General features: G+C 33.0%; 1 protein-coding gene across 6 annotated transcripts in view; it reads left to right on the top strand.

Annotated features, from left to right (window-relative positions):
* LOC149488546 (inactive angiotensin-converting enzyme-related protein-like) overlaps positions 1-27001 on the top strand; it is a 141041-nt gene that overhangs the window by 82688 nt on the left and 31352 nt on the right. Inside the window, exon 2 of one of the 6 annotated variants that reach the window (XM_089695118.1) lies at positions 20394-20425. The exons of 4 other annotated variants lie outside the window; for them this stretch is intronic. The gene's annotated coding sequence lies outside the window, so the exon portion shown is untranslated. Of the gene's footprint in view, positions 1-20393; positions 20430-27001 lie in introns of all 6 variants that reach the window. One more of the 6 variants, XM_089695119.1, reaches the window with a different exon arrangement.

Raw genomic sequence — 27001 nt, 5'->3', positions numbered from 1 at the left:
GGTTTATATTATTTTGTGTAGGGTTACAGAAGTTTGTGACAATAATTATATAGCTTTTTTAATTGTTAACATAATCACTTTTTAATCCATGTCTAGTAGTAAGGTAAAAAATATAATCATAATATGAAGCCACTATTTAAAATCTGTATGCCTATTAAAATAATGTAGAGATATTCAAATTAAAAGTGGTAATTTTTCAATACATAACGCTATTTAACTAGTTTTCTAGAATACTAAGAGCATGAATTTCTATACGTATTATAGGATTTCTAAAATTTCTTTCAAAATGAGTTCAGTAACTCGCGTCAAAGCACTGTATATAGATATTACATAGAGTATATCTTAATAATGTGTTTCCTGAAATAATATCTATAACTATCACAGTAAAAAAAAAACGTGTATCGAAGACAAACGTTCAATATAGCTGGCGACGTTTAAACAGGCGTATAATAATAAATTCTATCTTTTAATTTTCTACAAGGCACGACTGTCTTCAAGGGAAAAGAGAACAGCGGCTCATAGATATATAATCTTTTTCATGATAAAATTTAAATTATATAATATTTTTTAATAAAAAGAAAAATATTAAAACAAGAGTTGGATTAATCGTTATTTAGCGAAAAACACATGTTAGTGAACTTAGCAGATCAAAAAAAAAAAAATGTGAGTTCTTATCGCGTGCAGTTGAGTTCTACAGTTCCTGATACTTTTTAGAAATAGTTCTGGCGTTTTTACCTTAAAAAACGACATTTGAAAAAATGATCTGCCAACTTCCCGTAGCAGATCATTTTTAGCAGATCAAAAAAAAAAATGTGAGTTCTTATCGCGTGCAGTTGAGTTCTACAGTTCCTGATACTTTTTAAAAATAGTTCTGGCGTTTTTATCTTAACAAACGACATTTGAAAAAACCCGACCTGGACCCGGCTTAACGTGATGCTAAGACGTAATGCTACGACGTGATGCTACGACGTGATGCTACGGCGTGATGCTACGCTGTGATGAAACGGCGTGATGCTACGGCGTAATGCTACGGCATGTGTTACGGCGTGATGCTACGGCGTGATGCTACGGTGTGATGCTACGGCATGATGCTACGGCATGATGCTACGGCGTGATGCTACGGCATGATGCTACGGCATGATGCTACGGCGTGATGCTATGGCATGATGCTACGGCATGATGCTACGGCGTGATGCTACGGCGTGATGCTACGGCGTGATGCTACGGCGCGATGCTACGGCATGATACTACGGCGTGATGCTACGGCATGGTGCTACGGCGTGATGAAATATGACATAAATAAATTTTCTAGTGTTTCATTTTACGCGAGTATTTCTAAAAAGTATCAGGAACTGTAGAACTCAACTGCACGCGATAAGAACTCACATTTTTTTTGATCTGCTAAAAATTTAAGTTGGCAGATTATTTTTTCAAATGTCGTTTTTTAAGGTAAAAACGCCAGAACTATTTCTAAAAAGTATCAGGAACTGTAGAACTCAACTGCACGCGATAAGAACTCACATTTTTTTTTGATCTGCTAAAAATGTTCTGCTACGGGAAGTTGGCAGATAATTTTTTCAAATGTCGTTTTTTAAGGTAAAAACACCAGAACTATTTCTAAAAAGTATCAGGAACTGTAGAACTCAACTGCACGCGATAAGAACTCACATTTTTTTTTGATCTGCTAAAAATGTTCTGCTACGGGAAGTTGGCAGATAATTTTTTCAAATGTCGTTTTTTAAGGTAAAAACACCAGAACTATTTCTAAAAAGTATCAGGAACTGTAGAACTCAACTGCACGCGATAAGAACTCACATTTTTTTTTGATCTGCAAAAAATGATCTGCTAAGTTCACTAACATGAAAAACACACAGATGATAACAATTCACCAGGCACAATAATAAATAGCAATGTGCTTTCATTAAAGTTATAAAACCACGACTGACGAGAACTTTATCACTCAAACATATTGTTATAACCGTAGCTATAACGCATGTTTATTATCGTTCCAAATTAATAGGTAATTCTATGAATAAGTGAAATAAAAACTTCGTGTTGTGGATAATTTTGATTGTCTTTCTTGCACATCGCAGCGAAGCGATTTTATAATAATATTATTTTGAGTCTGGAGATAGTCAGGAGACTAGAAAGTGCCATAGGCCACTTTTGACCCTCTCAAAGATCTCATTCCCATGGGAATTTCCTTTGACTATATGAGCGAAGCGACAGTGAAATGGAGTATATGTATACAGGGTGACCCACTTTTGGTATACTAAACTCAAAGGAGGTTATAGTTTTGCATACGCTGAGTACGTAAAAAATACTTATAAAATTCCAGACGCAGTTTTTTTTTCAAATAGATGAATTCTTAAAACTCTATGTGTACACTGTACACCCATAACAAGCAACCCGCCCAGCTTTGCTAGCAGCACGTGACCTATCGTTTAAGATTGTGTTTTCATACACAAAATGCTGACATTAGCCAAGCGGTATATGCCGGCTGCGCGAAGCTAAATAAGAGAAAAAATTTTTAACGTAAATAAAATTACGTTAAAAATGTTTAAGTATTTTTTACGTGATCAGTGTATGTAAAACTACAAGTCACTTCGCGCTTAGTATACCAATAGTGGGACACCGAGTATAAAGCTTTGTACCACCAGTTACACTAATAATCTCTCTCGATAAAATTAGCAACATCGTTACCAAAACTTTAGTGTACTAGTAAAGGCTTTGTCAGACAGGACGCGTACTTAGCGCGCGTCAGAGCGTTAAGTTGACGCCGCGATATGACGCTAAGATGTGTTCTACTACCATCGTAGAATACCGTCAAACAGAGCGCCGGCGCTAGCAGTACGCAACGCTCTGTCGCGGCGTTAGGACGCTTTAACGTCGGGTGTTGTATTTTTTTACAAATTTTATTTTAGCGTCGGAGTTAATAGGCGTAAAATAATAATAAAATACTGCATAATGAGCGAAAATTTGATAGAATTGGTTAGAAAATATCCATGCTTATATAATACGAAGGATAGTTCATATAAACTATAAAGATATATCAATGAAGGCAAAATTGTGGGCACAAATCGGAGAAGAAATTAATGAAACTGGTAAGTAAAAAATTCTTCCGACTTCGGAGTTAATATCGCTGTACCTTGTTTTGTTCGTAAGTAATAATTATGTAAACAACATGCAGCTTTAATAATATCAATTGCTGTATCCTAACGCGCGCTAAAGCGTTCTGTTTGACGAAGCCTCGCGCGACGTTAAAACAAGACGCTGTAGCGCTACTACGCAGCGCTAAAATACGCGTCCTATCTGACAAAGCCTTTATAGTCAGCTCGCTGCAGTTTACAACTTGTTACCTACAGGGGATATAGGACAGATGCCGTGTATTGCAGAAATGAGATCACGCTTGGATAATATTGTCGATAAAACGCATTTCGAGCGACATATGAGATGTCGTTTTGGATGTGGGGTCTCGGGAAATACTGATATGGGTATTGCAAAGCACAAATGAGGTGATTGTAGCCAGGTGAATTGAGTTTTGATAGAGGATTGTTGACTACAAGGGGTTTAATATAACATCATAAATATGGGTGCATAACTGCATTGCCCAACCTGGGGAAAGTTGTTGGAATAATTTTTCTGAACATTTATAGTTTACTAGCTTTCCAACCGCGGCATCGTCCGCGCAGTCAAAGAAAAACCCGCATAGTTCCCGTTCCCGTGGGATTTCCGGGATAAAACATATCCTATGTCCTTTCTCGGGTATAAAAATATCTCTATACCAAATTTCATGCAAATTGGTTCAGTAGTTAAGGCGTGATTGAGTAACAGACAGACAGACAGAGTTACTTTCGCATTTATAATATTATAGTATGGATTGCTGTTTTTTATTATTTTTAATTTACTCTTTACTTACAACTGCGTATCATAGCTTAAACTGGTGCTTAATCCTAAATCTAAAACATATTAGAAATTATAGTATCGCTTATTTCAACTATTTTAGTAGGTACTTGATGGCTAGTGTTTTTGGTTATTCTGCAAATATGTACATCCAATATTTGTTAAAAGTTAATTAGACGTATACAGTTTCTTAGTTAATTTCCCATAATCGAGTAATTAATATCTGATCATAACAATTTAATTCATTCCACATATACTATCTTGGCTTCTTAAACTACTTACCGTGTTCAAGCCTCGTTTGCATATTAAATTACATATTTCACAATAGAATCTAATAAAGCAGTATATTGCATGGTTGAGGCCACAATATCTTGGGTTGGCAATTTCATGAACTTATCCGAAGCTAATATTTACCGACACAGCATTCAGCAAACACTAATTTTAGCATAACTGCTGCATTTTTATTGAGCGTGGTATGAGAGATTATTTACGTGTTCCTTTTATTGTTTTTAAATTCCATTTAGGTAGATAAAACCCAGATATAATTGGCTATTGTAAACTTGAAAATTAAATTGAATTGTAATGTAATATTAGGGTGATAATATTCTATCACCGATCAATACATATCTAAAGAAATTCTCATTCTTAACATTTAAAACTGTGTTATTTAGTACAATATAATATTCTCTATATTATGAGAACATTTTAAATCCGATTGTTTACTTAATTGATATTACGTTTTTAATTTTACTTTCTTTTTCACGAAGGATATACCGCTTTATAATGAAATGTCAGTCCCAAACAAGCCCAAATATAAATAGAGCTCAGTTTGTTCTAATAACACAAAAACCTACAAAGGGTATTCGGAAAATCCTCTCATTTTACAACGAAATTTGATCTATACGCCTAGGTCCCCTTTCATCTTTTGTAAACAACACTAACGAGTAAACTTGTATTTGTATAATGGTTTAGTTTAATACCAATTTGGAAGTTAGTATCTCTGTTTATAATTTAAAATTCATAGAGTTGGAAAATTTAAAGTTCTTTCATAAATTGTACACTCTAAACGTATTTTATAAAAGTTTCGGATGGCGGACCAGTGTAGGAGTATGTAAATTGAATTATAGTATGACTTGCAAGATTTATTTTATTGAGGTTATTTTACTGAGATACCTACTTGCTTTGCAGAAATTGTATAATATTTTAGGAATATGGTAAGTAGTATTTTCTTGTCTTGTTTGATATGGCGGGTGCGGTAACTAGAAAAGACGCGAAGTTCATTCTTTAAATCTTAGAACACAATTTTAACTTTTGAAAGTGACTTCTCAAGAATATTTTTGTTATTATCAGATTAAGTACTGGTACCGTACGTGCTACGTGGACATTTATGATATTGCTGTATATGCTTTCAAGTATTTAATTTTACTAACGAAGTTAACTAACTTAATTTTTATTTTGTTTTTAGGTACCAACCTACCTTTAAGTTTGCAACTTATGAATAAAAGGAGTAAGTTTACCCCTAGATTTATGATGGGTGTAGCATAACTGTAATACATTTTCTATTCATTACTTCGGAGAGATATTTTCTAAATAATATTTGATATTAAAGAAACCTCAACGATAAAATATGCAGTGAGCTGTATAATGTTAACTGTTAGTTTTGTTTCTTTAATTAATATAAGAAACTTCTTTTAGGTATTTTCTGTATACACAATATATTTTTAGGTAGGTCTAACAGATTCTGCAGTAGCTTCAAGGCTGGTTATACACGATAGCAGCTTCAGTTATCAAAGGATTTAGAAACCAAAGCAAGCTCTCCAATCAGACAAAGTGGCTGGATTGTTATTTATGCAATGAAATTACTTTACTCTGTCATAAGGATAGAAACTATGAGATTTACGAATACATTTTGCGCTTCTTATCAATCGAGGACCTTTTTTTCATTTACATTTCTTTGAATAGCACACATTGCACTTACACGTGTGTGAATAAATATATTTTCAGAACTAATTATGATTGGTTTGTAGCAAAATTATTTCCAAGAAAGTATACGTAGAAAATTTTAGTCGTTATATCCACATAGAATATCATGAATAAGGCCGCTAATACTTCATTTATTTATACTATGAAAAGAGCGAACAATGTAGAGTCCATCCGGCATCCTTTGAAAAGTTTTATTACGTAGTTTCTTGAGAACTCTCAATATCGATGTTAGGTGTAAAAGTTGCGGAGTTTTCCGGATAAAAATCCGATAGTTACCCGGCTACTAGTTGCCCCGGGGTGAAGGAACAGAGTACCTTCGAGACTTTGTAAATATAATACGTCATTGCGAGTTAATACTGCTCGATGCTTTTGGGATGCAATCGATTCTTTCTTTTATGGATCTAAAGTTTTGCGCTTTTGACGCTATAAAGTTGAATGAGGAAGCTGTAAGCGATTTTTCTTTTATATAATCTCGATCAAAGGTTTCTTAGTTGGGGTACGAGAGTTCTGTGAATCTTAGAATGATGCAGGTTTCTAAGAACAAGTATCGTATATAGAATTCTACCCCGGTATTGTGTGCCTCTGTAAAGCGAAATGAACAATTTACGTATTTACTTTGACCCTTTAGAAATTTTAGCGTCAGGGTTTCCTATACTAACTAGATTTTGAAAGATCATCATGAGTAAAGGTTTAATGATATGGGTCTCACGGAATTACACTTTAAATTAACTTTGATATTTGTAATTAAAATATGTTTTTCTATCGATTAATCCTTACCAAAGGTACAGAACAGTTTTATTATAAAAATGTTATTATTTTAAGACTTGTTAGCTGGTTTAAATAGTTAAGTTGAAAAATTGTAAACTTAAATCGAATAGAAACTGGACGCCCAGTTGTGGAATAGGACAAACTTCTGGGAAGTTTGTTTTAAAATTTATACGTAAGAGTGCATTTTAACTAGGGATGTAACGATACATGATTTTGCCGATACGATACCGATACCGATATTTGTAGTAATGTATCGGCGATACCGATACCGATACCGATATCGATGGCTTGGTAGAAAAATAAATAGTGAATTATGCATAAAAAGTTACCAACATTTAACAGAGACAACTGTTAATCGTATTCTTTTAAATAAAAATGCCAAATCAAAAAACAACAAAACCATTTATTTTAGTATTATTATTTTACGAAGTCAGTTAAACTTTAAGTAATACACATACAATCAGTACCTAATAAAAGTTTACTATAATTGGTAGAGTTTTTTCAGAAAACAAAGTGCGCACGCGCGGGCGGCCTCCCGCATCGTTCATTGGGCGCGGATTTGTGTAATAATGTCCTATAATAATATTTATTTATTTATTTTTGAATTATTTGATATCAAAAAAATTGGTTGTTTGTAAAGTAGGTTTACGATCGAGATGTTTACGTGATAACATAATGCAGTGGCAGCGCTCGAGATGAAACGGGAGATCGGTCCGTCTCTCTCTCGTTATACCTGCGATCGCGCTCGTGAGGTTTTGGTGTGACACAAGTTTATGAACATGTCACCCGACTAAAACGATTTTAAAAACGTTATCACGTTAAAAATTAAAAAAATTCAAAATTATTTATTTCTTTCCTTTACATAAACAAATTTGTGATTGGAACACTCCTAGTAAGCAAATAAAATGCTTGTTTCAGGAGGTTCCGCTCTTCCTTAACACTATTACAGAAACAGAAATAAAACAATATGAATGAATACAATGCAAAAACATAAAAGAAAAGAAAGAATTTAATAAAAAAATATCGGTATCGGTTGATTTATTATCGGCGATACCGATATATCGGCTTGCCGATATATCGGCCGATATATCGGTATCGGTATCGGTATCGTTACATCCCTAATTTTAACAAATATAATTTGTGTATGTTTTAAGAACATAGAAGTGTAGCTGTTCAAAAAATTACAAAGACATTAATCAATTACAAATAAATTAATGTAAACAATAATCTCAATAGGAATAAAAAAATAACAGTAATCTTATTTTTGATAATAAAAATGGATTGAATTATTAGATTCTAAATTCCTTTTTTTCATATGAACGTGAGTGAAATCAAAATATGTGATGCAACAACGAATTTGAAATTTGTCGCACGGTTTTTTTTAACCTGCAATTAATATATGGATGAAAGGTTACGTGTGAATTATAATATACCTACATTAAGTTTTTAATAAATGTTCTTAATACTTCATCGAAAAGTTCATAATGTTTATAAACTAATTCAAATTCAAATCCGTATAATTTGGTACATTTTTTCATTACATAGAAATCATAAAAAACCTCATTATAATTATTTCGCTTTAATACTGCCGAAATTGCAGAGGTCACCGACCTGACTTAATTTACCGGATTTCCGTGAAATAGAAGGAAAATGGATTTTTGTGAATTTTATAACACAATAAGGCGGTAGGTATATCTTCGAATTTCCTGAATGAATGAGTATTGAAGCTCTTTTTGGTCGAACTAAATTTAATTCTGTACTGTAAATGCAATCACGTAGGGCGACGTAGGGCATATTATACAATAAATTCTTTCGCGCAGTTTAATGTTACGATTTTATACTTGCATTAAAAGTTTAATATTATGGTAGTTCACTTTATGATAAAGCCACACTAATGTTTTAAATGCGAAAGTAGAATTATCGGTCGGTTCACTTTTACGCAACTAATTTTTTACGTTTTATAATCATTTTAAAGGAAGGATTAAGTTTTATCACCGTGAAATTAAAATATTAAATCGCTCAAGGTTGACCTTAGCGTAATTAGAAAACTTTATTTCTAGGCTCGCTAATTTTAGCCTAACAGGAAAAGGACGATAATCGAAATTGGACAAAGTTTACGTAAACGCGATCTTGGCATTTGATTAATTAACCCTAATGCTGTAAGTTTAGTCACACCGTGTATGGTTTGTATGTATGTATAGGTGTTTTCATTAAAATGATTGATTGTTTAAGTTCGTATATTAATTGCCACTTTAATAAATAGTATCATAATTACTGTTGCTCGCTAAAAGATTTATTAAAGTTAAGAGTTGTTTGAGCTCTTTATTTCTCCTGAAAAGACAAACTACTTTTCATTATAATTTCATAATTCAAATTATAATCAATCAAATTATTGATTTGTTTATATGCATAAATCAGGGACATCAAATATTGCGAATAAACGTAAATTGTTTATTTTTAATGTCGTTTATTCAAATATGCAGATTACAATCAATACACGTCAACATTGTATTTAAAAAAATGTGTGCTTGTACTATACAGTGTACACGCGTAAGAAGTGAAACTTCTTTATGACCTTATTTTTCAAAAAATAATTTACTATATGAAACTTTACAGAAATACGTCGAATCACGCGTGGTAGGGATAAGAAAAAGATGGCGCGTAACGGAAAAATGTCACGCGTAACGAAAAAATGTTACACTAAATTTTTATCCAACGCCGATAAAGAAGTTACACTTCAAAAATAATTTACTTCAGGAACTCTTCCAAAATTTAATACTTAGGTAGGTTTGTATGTCTACAATGCAAGCAAAACTATTCAAAGATAACAAACATATTATTTTAGTTATCTAAATGCCCGCCTGAAGCTAGAATTCACTCGTGTAGAATTTGTATCGAATATATGGGTTTTGTTTGTAAATGGGCATCTCGATGTAATTTGTGCATATTCTATTACTAAAAATAGAGCACACTTCAAATAGTGTAAAAAATACTGCTTTTTTAATTTTCATTTGGTAAGGTTGTTTTTTTTATATCAGCTGTTAATACCTATTAGCTTTAGGGTGCTTTTCCACCAATAACGTGCCAGGATGTGTAGCGAGGAATGTATTTGTAAAAACCAATAATATAGCTTCATTTACTTTGAAGTTTGAAGCGATACTATTGGTTATTTATGAGCACATTCCTCGCTATACATCCTCGCACATTATTGGTGAAAAAGCACCCTTATCCTTTCAATGTTTTCATCTATTTAAATGCTAGCGGAGACGACGTCACGCACCCAAAAAAACAAAATACAACATTCGTGTATAGCGAATATCGCCTAGGAAGATATAAGAGATATCTCGTAACGTTATAATATTAATGTGGGGCATACGTTCTAATTTATTTTACTTGTCCTTGAATCGTTTCCTTTTTCCTAATCTAATAAAGAAGCTTTTATCTAAATTGGACGTTGCCTTTTCGTCATCGATTCTCCAAGTAATTAATTGTAGCTGATACTATTAGTTTTGGAATCAATCCAGAATCGTTCGGATTGGTTTATAGATCTGATTATGTTAATTTGCTTTGTATTATTTATAATATTAACACAACTGTAAACTACTGAGGTTTATGCCTTATGGATACGTCGGGTTTGTATTCATGGAAGATTGTGTTTTGTTTCCTGTTTCTAAAGTTTTTACGTAGAAAGTTTCGATAATAACACGATTATATAACTAGAAAAATATTAACGGGTAATTTTATACCTACACTATAGGTATAACATTGGTCGTTCGCACTCAATATATTTAAGTAATATTTGTCTATATATAAAATTCTCGTGTCACAATGTTAGTCTGCATACTCCTCCGAAACGGGTGGACCGATTCTCATGAAATTTTCTGTGCATATCGGGTAAGTCTGAGAATCGGCCAACATCTATTTTTCATATGTACCACGGGCGAAGCCGGGGCGGGCCGCTAGTTTGTCTATAAATAATAATAGTGACACAATACATTAGTATACAAATATCTTAACTTAATACACATATAGGAGATGAGAAAATTATATCCATCATTCTTTTATCGTGGCTTTCGTCAAACATTTTACACCCACATACGATAAAAACTTATCCCATATATTTTTTACGGCGGCTCGAGATAATTCACGTATCAACATCACTAGTTTTACAGAACTTTTATGTTGACTACTAAGTATAGTAAGGCTAGGTGATATTTTTTGTTACAAGGCTGGTTTTTGTAAACAAAATGTGTGTAAATAACAAAAAAATATTCGGCAGTTTTTGTTATTTAGTCTTTTGTAGTTAAATTAGCATATGGCTTTGTTAAATAAGGTGATCTAAATAAATTGATAAAATTTTGTAATACCGAAACTACTGAGAATGCATTACGAACTACCGTGAAAATGAATAGACCGTAATCCAAATAAATACAACAGAACAACATCGATTTGTTAGCTGCCAAACGTCTTGGGGTTTACTAGATGAGGTTACTTCTATCTTAGAGGAGTAAAAGCTTTATAAAGGAGGGGAAAGCATTACTGTATTATTCTATTAAATTATACTTTCCTCTATTAGTCAGATAACCCTATTCGGTTTTATTATCCTTCCTGGGTATAGCAATGTTATGTTAGACTAGCTGTTGCCCGCAGCTTCGCCTGCGTGGAAAAAATAAATTTTCATGGTACAAACTTTCATCCCCTATTTGATCCCCTTGGGGGATGAATTTTCTAAAATCCTTTCTTGGGGGACGCCTACGTTATGATCACTTATGACATCTACCTGCATGCCAAATTTCAGCCCGATACATCCAGTGGTTTGGGCTGTGCGTTGATAGATCACTATATCAGTCACCTTTGAGTTTTATATATTATAGATATATATATTTTAAGTTCAGCAAAAAGCCTAAGTAAACAACGTTTGGAAATTAAATGTTTGTTTTAAATAGAAAACCGATTCGTAGTGTAAAGTGTCCGAAAAACTGTTAGAAAACGTTATATTTTGTACAGTCGTATCGACATTGCATTACTCTTGTGAATTGATTTCTATCCTGAATGTGCCCATCCCCAACGACCTGTCATATAAAGTAAATTCTTCAATTACAGATCTAGCGATTTTGAACAGCATCCAAAAGATCCTGACGCAGCCGGAATAAATCCTAAAAAATATTAGATAGCACTGCACTCACGGATATTCCAGGATCCTTTCCAGCACTGAGTAAGGGTCATGAATCATTTATAGCTAAGAAAAGCTAACTGGGATATCAATAAATCTTGTAGACGCGGCTAGGAAGTTGAACGGAAAAATAATTGAAGAGGTTTGATCTATCGCAACGTTCTGGTGTGGAAATTGTTATAACTAGATGCTATTACAGTTATCTGAATGTTGGTACAGACTACAGAATCGTCGCAAGGAGTTCTCGAGAATTCTATTTTCCGCTGCGCATTTTTTGAAGTTCGTCGCGAGCTATTTGTATTATGATTCGCTGTCTCTAGATTGAAATGGTTTACGTGCTTTGCTTCATTCAGAAATGTAAACTAATTATTTTGTACTTTCAAGTATCTACATTCTTGACGACGTTTTATATTCATTTAGTTACCTATGAATATAAAATGTTACAAGGGATTTACTTGATATATTTGACAATGAGTTATGAACTAGGTACATATATTTTTTGCTGTAAAAATAAAATTTATTGATACGCGAGTAAAAGTGACGTGAAATCATTTGGGAATATCATTTTTATCATACCAACCAAATTGAAACTTCAAATGGAACCTTAATATTGCTATAAATTAAATATTAACGTCATACCTCACTATTATGTACCAAAAGCTATCGGGGATTTTAGGAGCTCTGATTAAATTTGCAAATCCGTGGAGACTGAACTTTGGCTGTCACATAAACGCTCGTATTAGCTTTAAAAGTGCTGGATGTGTTATGTATGGCAGTGTTCACTGCAAATACAGTGTTCCCGCCAAAAAGCGACGTGAATAAGATAAAAGCATTCACTACCACTTCGCGAATATTGTCACTTTGACATGCGTAGGCACTATTCGAAGCATTTGCAGAGATTTCATTTTTGAAATATTTCTCGTGTTACCTAGCGGGATTTGTGATATTTTTGTTTGGCGTTTATGTGATTGACGGATTTACAGTGTTTGAATATTTGGTTTGTTTTATTGTAGTTTTATATATGAATTGAATCGAAGTCTCATACACAGGCATACAATCGAAGTAGAACTTAGAAGTATCTCTATTTTACTGCTTTTGGTATGTTAAAATATTTACGCTCATACCCCTGAGCATAAAAAATATGTTCTGAGTCATTATTATACATTCTATACATGTCTATGTGCTATTATTAATCAGAATTTAATGATCTTATAATGTACCTGTAGGTTAATGTAAATGATAATTAACTGTATTATTCTATAATAGAACCACTTGAAAATAATCTAGCAAAGACAAGCCCTTGTTAAGGGCTGAGAGACTTATTAGCAGCCTTTTGTTCTGACCCCACGTCTTAAGTATATCACTCGAGCACAAAGGGCAAATGTGGTGTCGTATAATTTTCATAGGTTAAGCAAGGAAAAGGGATATCGCTCTTGTGTGATAAGCCTTAATAGTTGTACGTTTTGTTATAAGAGTGTAATGAACATATTTAATTAATATGGAGTATCTAAAATCTGCCCTTATTGATTAAAAAGCAACCGTCTTCCCGTAGATTCATCTGTATAAGTTCAGACTGCGTGAGAACATAGGTTATATAGGTTATTCGTGGATAATGTTGCTTTTCATACTTGGAAGTATGATTACTGAAGTGTTGTTTATTTAAAAATATTTATGGCATGTATTTAATGTTTTTTTAGTACCTTAGGACAAGTCCCAATCTTTTCTCTTTTAGATAGTGATAAAATTGAAATAAATGAAACGATTACGCACCCTTTTCTTTTACAAACGGCAAACGATAAAGATGTAGGAGATAGATTTATAGATAACCTTTAGCGAGAAAGAGCAATTCTTTCAAAATAATTCAAATTTATTAGACTGTTCGGTTATGCCCGCATACAGGGTAATTGAAGAATAAACTTCGCAAGCGTGATCTAGGATTAGCATACCCTTAAAACGTGAGTTGGCGCTTTCTGTTAAAACAATACGCCTTTGAATGGGTAAATTGGCATCCAGCATTACGTCTCGATTTGCATACAACAATGTTGTTATGCGAGAAACAACAGAAGGATGAAACAACTGTTTTTGACTTAATTATATTTTCGAGATGAATGTTACATTTGCTAGAGTTCTCTCGCCGTTTATCTTATATTATTGTAAGTAAAAGATGATTGTCTCATGATATTATATTTTTGAAATTTTGAAAGGAAGGTAGGTACGTGTATGCGTTTTGTACTAGAATTGGTTGGAATATCTTATTATTAAATCGAAATTTTTATTAGTAATAATTGCAACCTTGAAACATGCTTTTCTGTTTGGTGTAGGAAATAATAAAAATAATTGTGTTGTGATGCTGTTTCTCACACAGAGATAAACTCAAAATATCAAACAAACAAAAATATACACCTTTTACTACCGTTTTTAATTACAAGCTAAAAGTACACATTTTATATTATACACCGCCATACTCTAAACCTCAAATTTTAATCTATATTCTCTAAGGATAAAGCGAAATATATAAACTCACGCCACCGAGACGGGAAAAACATAATTCTCCCGTCTTATTACGTCTGAACGTGACTCTATTTGGTATCGGTAATTACGATACGCATTACTGAGCCACCTTTGCTGTCTATGCGAATATTTTATTAGCTTTATCAAGATGAATATAGGCACATTATATTGAATTTGTTACGCGCTTATGGACTCTATTTCAATGCGATAAGATTGCAAATGGAAAAAGAGGAGACATTGGGGTGCTTTTCCAGAATATATCCAATGATATGATATTTTTATTTAGCATCATTATTTGTAAAAAAAATATTAATTTTCACGAATTTCAATCTGTTATTTCACTTACACTCGGCTTGGATAAAAGCTTCAGCTGTTTTAGAGTGAAATAGTAACAAACATTCATCCATTCACACACAACAGAAGCAGGAAAAAGAACTATAAGCGAAAACGTTTTTCTGGCATCATAGATATAATATTATTTAATCCAATTCAAAGACAAAAAAAAAAATACTGACGCAAAATTAGCTTTCCTGCAGTAGCGAAAGTATTTAAAAAGTCGGTCCAGAAATTTATCATTATGTGAGATACAAATAAACATATTCCCGATTGATGATGATTACTAAAGATATATTTGCAAAATATAGTTACTTTATTATGTAAACAAAAACATACCAGCGTTCTAAAATAACGATACACATGCAATTTACTGTTTTGAGTTTCGCATATATTGTTTCTATCGTTGTTTTTTGTAACAAGTCTGCGATTATAATAGTTAAGCAACAATAATTGCTAGTATCACTGAAGCTAGTGCACGTAAGCTCGTAAATTGTACATAGCGATAAGAGGATATGAAATGAATAGAAATAGCTGGACGCTTTTGAGGAATTAGTATTAGAGGCCCCGGAGTTTAGAGGCCTTGTTTAGAGGCCCCGTTGTAATACATGTGACACACAGAAAGGCAGAGTTATTGATATGTATTTTTCAATAAAATTTAACATTAAAAATAACTTTACGTTGGTAACGAGCAGGTATATAATATAGAAATCCAATTTATTTATCAGACACATTTATAAAGCAAACTATAAACTGGAAAGAAATTGACTTTATAGACGACGTGATCAGGGAACTAATATCATATCTGCTATAATTTAATATACTGTGTTACGTTTAAATGAATTCCAATATAGATCTGCTTTGAAAGTTTTGGTAGCTGGGCTAATTGGATTTTATACGTATATATTTAAACAAACTCCGGGCCCCTAAATCGACAGATCCGTTCCTGGTATCTGGACTCTCCATATTTATGCTTTACGCAAACTTCGTACATAATTTCAAGTTATGGTCGAACTGCTATTATATTTTCTATCCATGAATGTTTTATTGTTGGAAATTGTTCAAATAAATGTTACAAAGAAATGGCTTTATCATACAGTGTACCGGTTATGCATTATTTCTGAGTTGTTACATTGAAGCTTGGAAATATATTTTTATAGTATTGAAAAAAATTTAGAACACCTTTTAGTATGTGTTTTTAATGTGAAATTAAAATAATATTCATATGTGCATTAAGGAAAGATCTTCAATTATCCGTATATTTCCATTCTATTCCTTTCCATTTCATCCACTCTATCTCTCTCATATTCTGTGTGTTTATGTAGATATGTACATAATAAATCATACAGTGATAAGTGCATGCTAATGTTCGCAGTTCCTGTAGTCCATTATAATATGTTTTGATTTGTGTCGACTTGAATTAAAATCAATTCTTCACTCATGAATAAATGAAAACCGCGCTCATTCAATTTTTGAATTGTCAATCTTCACTTGAGAACCTAATAAAGCCGTCAGGCACGGATAAGCGACAGCAATGAACCTAAAAACTATCCACATTAAAGTTCCACATGAAAAGCCAGAATTTCGTGCGACATAATGTCTAACGATTTAGTTTTAAAATTCAGTTCATGTTGAATTAATGTCACGGGGATTTGCGACCGCTAACAAGCGCCATTTGAACGCAGTACGGAATTTTCTAGATTTCCACAGTTTGGAACTTAAACTTTCGTTTTTGTTTCGAGAATTCGAGATTCGAGACTGATTCTATTTGGCGTTACTCTTTACAGTTGGCTGGTTAACCATTTCTGTGTTACGAAATTCGCTAATTAATGCGCACACTATTTTCATTTTATGGAATGTTTGGGTCGAACGTACGTCAGTGATACGTAACCTTTTTCTATAGATCTTATAAAAGAAGCTAAAATACTCGAATAAAATATTATAAAAGTCAAAATAAAGTATATTTTTATTATGAGATGTCGAAATGAAATCTATAGGAGGTATTAATCTTACGTATCGAACGTATCAATGCTTCCAGATTCTTTCCAAACGTTAACATTCTAACGAACAAGATGCGGGAAGCCGGTGAAAAAATGAATTTTCCCGCGTAATAAAGCGGAGGCTTACGCGATCATATTTCGGGTTTGCCTCAAGTTCATTTATCGTACACCTCGGCATAATATTACGGTTTTCTACGTGTGATTGATGCTACCTATTTACATGACAGTCACTTTCAAGGGCGCTTTATAGCTGAAATGTATTATATCTAGGTAATCTGAACCCTTTGTTGTGGTGTTTTTTGCTCGTTAACAAAGTTGAGTATTTTTTTGTGTATCCTACAATAGTGTCTAGCTTTTTGTTGAAAGGTTTACAAGCCCTGTTATAGTTGCGTAATGATAGTTACGAGTAATATGAAAATTGTATCAAGAAAAATATGTAAAGATTCGGTATAGTGCGCTTAACATATTAAAATAATGGAAACGAATTGTGTTCAATCCCCGTTGGAAGTGAGTCGAGCATGATAAAGAAACGTTTGATAGTACGTAACTTATCATTTTATAGCTATACATATTCATGTCTCATAAAAAACTTTTAAATGCATGGAATTTGTAAGATTCCAATGAAGAAGTTTTGTTCCTACCAGCAGTTTGAATACGTTTATTAGGTACCTTCTTCCAAGAGATGCCTACAAATATACATCGAAGCCAGCGTCGTACATTTCCCGGTCTTGCAAATAATTTCACTCGTTTCTGAGAGTTCTTTAAAGTTTTCCTTGTAATAAGACCAGGTAGCCTGCGTTCCTCTTGAATAATAATGAAATGCGCACAAAACTATATGCATAAATTATGCGACTTGACATCTTAAGTAAAGGCATGAAAGTAGAAAATTGCGATGTCCGTAGGAATGTATGGTCTTGATTTGATGAATAAGACCGTTTGCAGTGGTTTTATGTGTTATTGTTGTGAATAAAAATATATTAACGTGGAACATGTTAATATGTTTTTAGACTAGAATATTGCGTGAAGTGAATCTTTTATAACATGAACAATATTTAACTAAGTATATTGGTTAAAAATGTATAAAATATAAATAATCGAAATCTATCCAGCTGACCCAGATATTGTTTTGTCAAAAAATATTGGTTGTTTTTTGTGAAAATTTATTTGAACGAAAATATTCAGTTGTTATGGAGTTTAACCTTAGCAACATTTGGAAATTTCCGTTTATTTATAGACATAATAATTAAATTGTTTGGCGACGCAAATGCCATATATATTATACCTACTCGGTTCTCCGTTTGTCAAGCCAGTGATAAGTCAAGCGTTTGTAACAACAAATTAGCGCAATAATCCTCTTGAATATTCAATAAGACGCCATTTGTTAATAATTAAGTGGGATAGTGTGTTGGCCTTATCTTAACATATGCTGGGAGATGTATAGCCACATATAGAGTTATGGATCTATACGCTGGGTTGCTGCTGCAACGGTTGTTTAATAAGAAATACAGAAATGTTAAGGATTATTAAGCTTGCAACAAGAATTTAACTCTGTTTGGCGACGTAATTTTTTTTAAAGTAAATCAAATCAATAATTTATAGTAGGTAAAGTGTGAAATCTAGCAATATTAGGAATAATGGTGATGATCACTGCTCAATGAACCTTAGTTTATTGCATTATGTAATTTATTACTAAGGCTATTAGCATTTAAGTGAAATATCCAGCTTCATCTTATATTTAGTGATTGTTTTTCAGATATTACTAATGATTTGAAGAATTATTTTTTATGCATTAGGTATATTGACTTGGCCACTTTAATAAAAATATGTTACATAAAGTTAGAAGAATGCGAGAAATACCTTGACTACTTTGAAAAATGTAATAAACATCAACAGTCTATAATCTTATTTCATACAGCAGTCAACATAAATTCAAAGATTTTTCTAAAACAGTTAATGTTTATTCAGGACTACCTTAAATATTTGAAATGATACAATTCCTCAACTCCTTTACTGTTGCTTTACTATGCGTGCCAAATAAGAATAGGACTGTCAAGACGCCATATTGTTCAGTAATACGCGCTAACTTCATTACCAAAGCGTATGGTGTGCAAAAAAATCAATAAAGAAATTATATTCAGTTTAAATATTTAATGTACGCTTTGTTGGTATTTCTAATACATTTCACGCCAAATTTATTATGAATGAGTAGGATTTGAAAATAAAAGCACGTATATAAAAAAAACATATATATTATTTCAGTTTTTATCAATCGGATAATATTTCCTCTACACCACTTAACACAGCGTCATCGTCGTCGTATTCTGAATCTTCATTGCTGTCGCTGTCACTGCTATCTCCGCATTAACTACGATAATGTTAACTTTTTATGAATACTGTTTCCATACCTGTATAATTAATTTATCCATAATCCATCAGTGAAATTCAATAAATAGTATTTTTTAATGAATATAACGATTATACAATAATTAAATATAATCATGAACAATAAAAAATAATTATATGAAAATTCTTTTTCGCACATTTTTTTGCTGGCAGTACTAATTTGATAGTTTTCGTGTGAAGTTGGCAGCAAGCGCGGTCCTATTCTTAGTTGGCACGCATAGTACTTAGTATCTACGCAATAATCTCGGAATTCTCTTATAAATATGAATCAAAATAAACGATCATTCTCAGGTCCGGAGGCTACAGCTATTAGCTTAGGTTTTATCGTTTGTTATTTAGCGCCTCTCATTTCTTTCATTTTCATTTCCTTTTGCCGACTAAATAAAATCTTATTAAAGCTGAAACGTTAATTGGTTCGCAGAAATTATATTGGCAAATGACTTCGGGGATTTATTCGTTTCTGTTACAAAGGTAGAATTAAATAAATAATTTTGTACTTTTAAAGACGATTTATTAATGATTATTAAAGTATTGAACCCTCTTTAGATTATGTTCGCGTAAATTAAACACAAGAAAATACTACCATATTGCAAAAATAATATTTGCTCACTCTAAAAAGCTTTTCAAACATATTTTAAACGACACAAAGCTATTGAAATTGAACAAGTGATATATACATATTATATTCTCAAATAAACACCTAAACACTGCATTCATAAAACCATTATATATATCTAGTTACTAGTAGATCGAACAAGCATTTAAAAAAAATATTGTTCTACCTGAAATACCTGTAGAATGATTTTATTGTTTTATACACTCAATTAATATAAATAATAATTTGCACAATCTAGTTTATTCATCTCTTAAAGTGTTAAAATGTCTAAAGTTTATAAAATCACGTGAAAATTGATACATAATATAAATAAATTGAGAGAACAAGCTTCAAGTGCATACTTGCATATCAATACGTCACTCCCTGAAGGTGCTTATTTGAATAAAAAAATGCCATACCGACGAAATTGCTGTTGATAGAACTAAACCTATATTATAATGCGATAGTTTTTAAAAGTCACAGAAATCTCTAGTAAAATAAAATAAAGAATTATTAAAAGATTGCGTTCAAAATAAATAAAAGGGTATTTCTTAATTAGGAAAGTTACGATAACGTTGAACCTAATTGAGTTCGAGTTTGTTGTTAATTATTAATACTTTAAGCCGTTCGCTCTTGTTCATTTGTGAACTTCTCAAATGAAATGATTTTATTCAGATTCTGTTTATATTATTTTGTTACCTTTAATAATTTGTATTTGTTCCAGGTAACTGCTGCCATCGCAACGAAATAAGTTTTGTATGTAATTTAGCTTAGTATCTATTTATTTATCTATTGTTTTCGTGATAGTACAAAAACAGACAGTTACCTAAATGTGTATATACATTTTCTTTAGAAAGTAAAGGTATTTTTAAAAGATTATACTATGTATATGGAAAAGCGGCTTTGTCTATTGAACTCAAATCCTCGTTACATAAACTTATACAAAACTTTATTAATTATCTAAGCTAAGAAACATACCATGTAATGTAGGTATTTATTTACTTCACTATATTTACGAAAACCAAAAGTAATTAATCAAATAAACACGTCCCTATAAATACCCCGTAAGCCGTGAATTACTCACAACAAACATCTAAATCCAATCACATCCGAAAAAGAAAACTACTTCGGAAACTTTGCAAATAAAGTGTTACATGAAACCTGATTAAAACAAGCCTCTGACACCTCGACATTACAATGCGAACTTACTGGTGATAGATGAAGTAATCTTGTTTACGTTTACGACTAGTTATTTTACCGAATGAAGTAGTAGTAAGGGTTTTTACTGAATGAAGTTACGGCATTTTATGTGTGGGTTGTTTGATGAACAAACATACCAACTTTATAGGTAAAACCAGAGAAAAGAGGTAAAACTTTGGAATGTGTAACTTCGGAAATGCTACGCAAGTTTTAACGATGTTCTTTTATCCTATTTTATACATAGGTATTGTTATTTCACAATCCGTATATTTATTAGGGTTAGCACAATTACAATTATTCATTTTATTACAATTTTACGAAAGCAACAGGGGAAAATTAACATCCAATAATTGATAATTAATTATTCCACTAAACAACAAAAATATGTTTGATGCTCCTTTGATGAAATAATCAAAGAATTACTAGATTCTTAATTAAAACAAAGGTATGTATAACAAAACATAATAATGCCGGCATTTACGAAAAATCTTAAATGCGACTAATAGTACACAATATCAGGCAATATAAAAAATAATAATAGTCTATGATCATATTCAAACATTTATTCAGTCAGCTAGGTGCCTTTTAGAAGCGCTTTTGAATAGTCCTATTATAAAACGAATTATCTTTGACCTAATCTGTTCTACGAATATTCTAATACCTTTAAAAATACGAGTCTTTTCACTCTACACTTTAAATAATCCTGAAAATAACACGTCTATAGTTTAAACATAGTGACAACACGATTATTTATTTGGTAGGCTACTACTTAATTTGATCGTATTGTCAAATTGAAAATTTACCTCTATTGATAAGACCCGTAGCAATTTAGGCGTAGTTATGCAGATTGGATTCTATTCAATTAATCACTGCTAAATAACAATTGTACCTATTGATAAGATACCGAAATTTACTAAGTGAAAGCGTTTATTTATGATATTATTTAAACGGATCGAAGAAAACTGACTAACTTAAATTAAATGACCCAATCAAGATTTTTCACATCAGGGACAAAATATATAACATACAGTAATAGTATTTAGTCAGTTCTAGCACAGATTATTAAATAGTTACTAGTGGTACGTTATAGTCAGTATTTGTCAGGATTATTCAAAATTGTTCATCGAAATGTAACAGTGCTTACAATGCAATGTGGTGCGTGTAAATCTATCCTATCACAGCACAATAGCATTGTTAATAATAAAGATTTCTATTATTTTAGGGAATATTTACATAAAATTTAATTTCAGTACTAAATAAACATTTTACATTTGCATCTCTGTGTTTCATTTCCCATAAAACAAAATAAACTTCTAACTACATAGTTTATAAACATTTAATTGCTTTTTGTATATATGCGAATCGACAGAACTTGTTATAGTCATTATTAATTAATTTTAAATGCGTATATTATATACAATTTAAAGTACCATTTCATATTACTAAATAATAATTAGCAAACTACGTCTAGTTTAGTTAGTTTCGGCGAATCGCAAAACAAACAGATCTCAGCATTATGAAACTACATATGTTAGACTTAGGATGTTTGTTTTATGTAAATACTAGATTTCCGCCCGCGGCTTCGCCCGCGTTTTCAAAGGAAAACCCGCATAGTTCCTGTTCCCGTGGGATTTCCGGGATAAAACCTATTCTATGTGTTAATCCAAGTTACCCTCTATATGTGTGCTAAATTTCATTGTAATCGGTTCAGTAGTTTTTACGTGAAAGAGTAACAAACATCCATACATCCATACCTCCATACATCCTTACAAACTTTCGCCTTTATAATATAATATTAGATTGAGATGAGACGACGTACACAATATACAGTTAAAAGCACTTAATGTGTTTTTGCCATGCGGCCATTGCCCAATTAGATAGCGAAGGGAAATTAACATACTGTGAACTATCTGGCTGTTCTTTTGAACAATTAACATGCTAAATGTAACTCCACTTTTGGCTACTTTACCTTTTTCTTTCCTATTTCTTTTACGGCAGTACCTTAGTCTAAAGGTACTTACTACTTCCACTATGTACCTGCAAGATTAATTAAAAACACTATTAATAAAAGTATTTTATTGATTATAAAAACCTTTTTAGTATATTTCTATACATACACGCAAGTAGCTAAACAACACAATAACAAGAACAGTTTTAGCAATTTCTTACAACAAGACGTCCGTCCTGTCCATCAGAGCGACACCGACTTACCTGTTTCGTTACGACCACAACGTATTATGTTTGTGCTTTCAGTCAAATCAAATCTCCAAATACCCGCATATATTACAATACTATTGAAGTCCTGCAGATGCTTTGACGCCGCTTAGGGACATAAATACGTTCTGATGGCGTGTGGTTTGTACCACGTTGTTACGGTTGGTCCTTTGTCACAAGGATAACATAACTATAGTTCAAACAAATATGATTCTGTTAGAGTTGCAGTTCACCCGTAGGGAAAATGTCACATGTGAGCGATTTATGAATAAAAATATATAAATATATTGTCTATTCCCATGTATTTTCAGTATCCCATACCAACGATGAATATTCAAAATTCAATTTGAAATTAAATATCTTAAGTCCACAGATAATTACAACACAAAAGCTTTAATATTTCATAAGACTGGTTTATTAACGTAATCAAGCTTTGTACCCTCATGTTAATAAATAATGAATTCGGTAAACACAGCTCGAAGTAAAAGCGTAACCTCAAATCTTAAAATTATTCCATTTCTTGCAATTCGTTACTAAAATGTATAGAACAAGCGTATATTTCATTCATGACGTAAAGGAATAGCTGACTTATCGTTAGCCAAATTTACAATGCAACTGAGAATTATTGCCTTGGTCTGAATTTAATTTTACCGCCCAGGAGCCTTTAGTTGGCTTGTTAGGGCCGAATCGAATTTTCCATTTATTGAACTCGCAAGGGACCTATTACTGTGGAATGGAGATTTGTTTATCGTTGTGATAACGGGATTGAACCCCTGGAGACGAGATATGATAATTTAAATTATAAATAATTTGGTATTAAATTATTATTGGACGGGCAAAAGTCATATTGCGTGTGGCAATGATCTTTAGCAATGAAACGATAAAATTGCAGTCCTGGCCAAACCCATCACACATGCTTGATAATATGTGCTTAGTTAGGTACAGAAATACGAAATTTGTAAAAAACATATTTTGGTGTTTGTTGATTTAATACGTACTAACTGACCCTGGCAATTCTGCCCTGAAAAGCTACACCCCTTACGAAGAAACTCAAATAACAGCAAAGATATAAATAAATCATTACGTGCCTAACTTATAAATATAAAGAACTAGCTCAGCTGTTTTCTTAGAATTAGAATTAATAATAGGAATAAGGGTGTTTCCCAAAAACAAACAAGATCTCAATTCGTAGCGTTTTGTTCTTCCTAAGTTTGAATATATTATTATAGTTAGAGCTATACGAGAGAAAATATTTGTATTCATATCTATGCAGACATAATAGCTACAGCCCTACCCTACCAATTAAGCTTGGCATTATGTAAAAACAATTTACTTACCTAACAATATTTTCAACAATTTACTAACAATATTTTCTCAAATAAAAATTTAAAATACTGTTAGACGTAACATTTGATTTAATATTTTTGTGGATGAATAGTTGTCAATATAGCTGTCACTGTCACCTGTCAGAACATGCTTAGCTGTCGAATACTATAAATTGCCGCTTTCCTTTGACTCGTGGCGCATTCGTACGGATCGTGCCTAGGGGCTCGGACGTTGTTTATACGACGTTCGACCCAACTACCTTCACTTTGCTAATAGTCGTTGACTAGCTGCGATTTGTTAATCAATTAGGTAGCTGTGTAGAATCGCAGTACATTTTTGTTGCATTCAAACTAATATTTAAACCGGCCTCCCTTGTTATTTCTTACATCAGAATTGGGATAGAATTCAAGCCCACTATTTTTAAATGTGTTTAAGTTTACGTAGTTTTGTAACTGGCATTTGTGTTTTTTTATTTCGTGCGTTGTGTAAAGTAAAAGTTTGTTACGTGGATTATTGTAACGGGAATGTAGTCCATCGAAGAAATTGTGTGTGCTATCTGGGCTGCGGTCCAGTGTTTGTAATAAAAACCTCTCAGTTCACAGGTAAATTAGATTGAGGGATGCGAGGGCCCTACGAAGTAGTGAACATCCTGCCTAGTGATCGATACGAGTTGAAACTTGTTGTGGTGACTACGGAAAGAAGACTCAAGCCGAGGCACAGCATAATATGGTGCCCTGGCGTGGCGAGTGGTGTCCTGAAGCATGTGCCGAGTTTTTTTGACGATGAATGTTATTGGCTCGTAGTGATTCAAATCGCTAGTCGAACCCTGGCGTTGAGGTATTGTCTAGTCGCTGACGTATCGTAGTGATGTATTTCACTAGTCGTACGAGCGTAGATATACCGTCAAGTCGCCGTCTGCATGTCCGTAGTGAGTTGTCTCGCTAGTCGGATTTGAGCGTTGAGGTATTGTCTAGTCGCTGACGTATCGTAGTGATGTATTTCACTAGTCGTACGAGCGTAGATATACCGTCAAGTCGCCGTCTGTATGTCCGTAGTGAGTTGTCTCGCTAGTCGGATTTGAGCGTTGAGGTATTGTCTAGTCGCTGACGTATCGTAGTGATGTATTTCACTAGTCGTACGAGCGTAGATATACCGTCAAGTCGCCGTCTGTATGTCCGTAGTGAGTTGACTCGCTAGTCGGAGTTGAGCGTTGAGGTATTGTCTAGTCGCTGTTTTACTAACGAGTGCGTAGAAAAGTATGGTCAGTGTGGCCGAGGCAGTGTGTTTTTGAAATCCCGAGATGAACTACCGTTGTATTGTAATACGAGAAAAGGCGTACGAGGACGTACGTTTGTCAGTATGGCCGTGTTAGACGTAACATTTGATTTAATATTTTTGTGGATGAATAGTTGTCAATATAGCTGTCACTGTCACCTGTCAGAACATGCTTAGCTGTCGAATACTATAAATTGCCGCTTTCCTTTGACTCGTGGCGCATTCGTACGGATCGTGCCTAGGGGCTCGGACGTTGTTTATACGACGTTCGACCCAACTACCTTCACTTTGCTAATAGTCGTTGACTAGCTGCGATTTGTTAATCAATTAGGTAGCTGTGTAGAATCGCAGTACATTTTTGTTGCATTCAAACTAATATTTAAACCGGCCTCCCTTGTTATTTCTTACAATACTTATTGAATTCAAAAATATGCAAGCAGAATCATATATTTAGCAACTTTAAATTCAATATTCCTCATATTCTTTACCTAACACTGATTTTATACACAACGTCTAAAACCAAAAACAAATCATAAATTCACGTACGTAATGAAAGTCCAATTTATGATTATCTCGGAAACAAGATCATTTTATCTCCCGAGGTCTATAACATTATCGAGGGTGCGGTGAAGCGATGCTGTGATGAACTATATCGTTTCTGGCCGGTAAATAGCCTCGATTTACTATTATCGAATGTTTTCATGGCTTCATTATTTTAAGTGTTTTCATTACCACGCGAGACTTTGCATTTTGAAATTTGTATCTCATCGCTACCGTTCCCATTTGTGAAGGAATTAAACTAGTATTATGCAAAAACTTTGTAATGTGACTTAGACCGAAGAATCTCTGTCGGTACGGTCCCTGCAGTGACCTGATGATGATGGAGGTGATAATACACATGCTTAGTTACTAATATACAACATTATGAACACGGTTATTGAGCGAACGGCTTCGCGTAGCAATTGCTTCGCGAGGCCGCTCGCACTGTGGGAATTCGCTGAAAATTGCTAATCGTAATAAGCCACAGAGATTGATTATAGTAATAGAATTTGGATGAAATATTGCCCAAAGATAGAATATGGCATATAGCTGTAATTCACTACGCGAGTGAAACCACTGAAGTTTGATTACATACAATTGCTGAAACAAAACTGAAAATCAAATTCCTTGTACGTATTATATTTCCATACAAATTTAAAAGTAACAAAATACCCAGTAGACCAACGAGGCAGTAAATTCTATCTGCTCTTTATCAATATTTTCGTCTATATTCTGTATAACATACGTTTTTCCAGCAATTTCCTGCCACGTGCGGTT

The sequence above is a fragment of the Colias philodice genome, chromosome 5 (assembly GCF_061535455.1).
Source record: "Colias philodice isolate Cphi_HAF_F1 chromosome 5, ilColPhil1 Martin Lab GWU primary, whole genome shotgun sequence".
NCBI lineage: Eukaryota > Metazoa > Arthropoda > Insecta > Lepidoptera > Pieridae > Colias > Colias philodice.
Note: the sequence above shows the minus strand (reverse complement) of the source record. Positions and strands in the feature narration are given on the sequence as shown.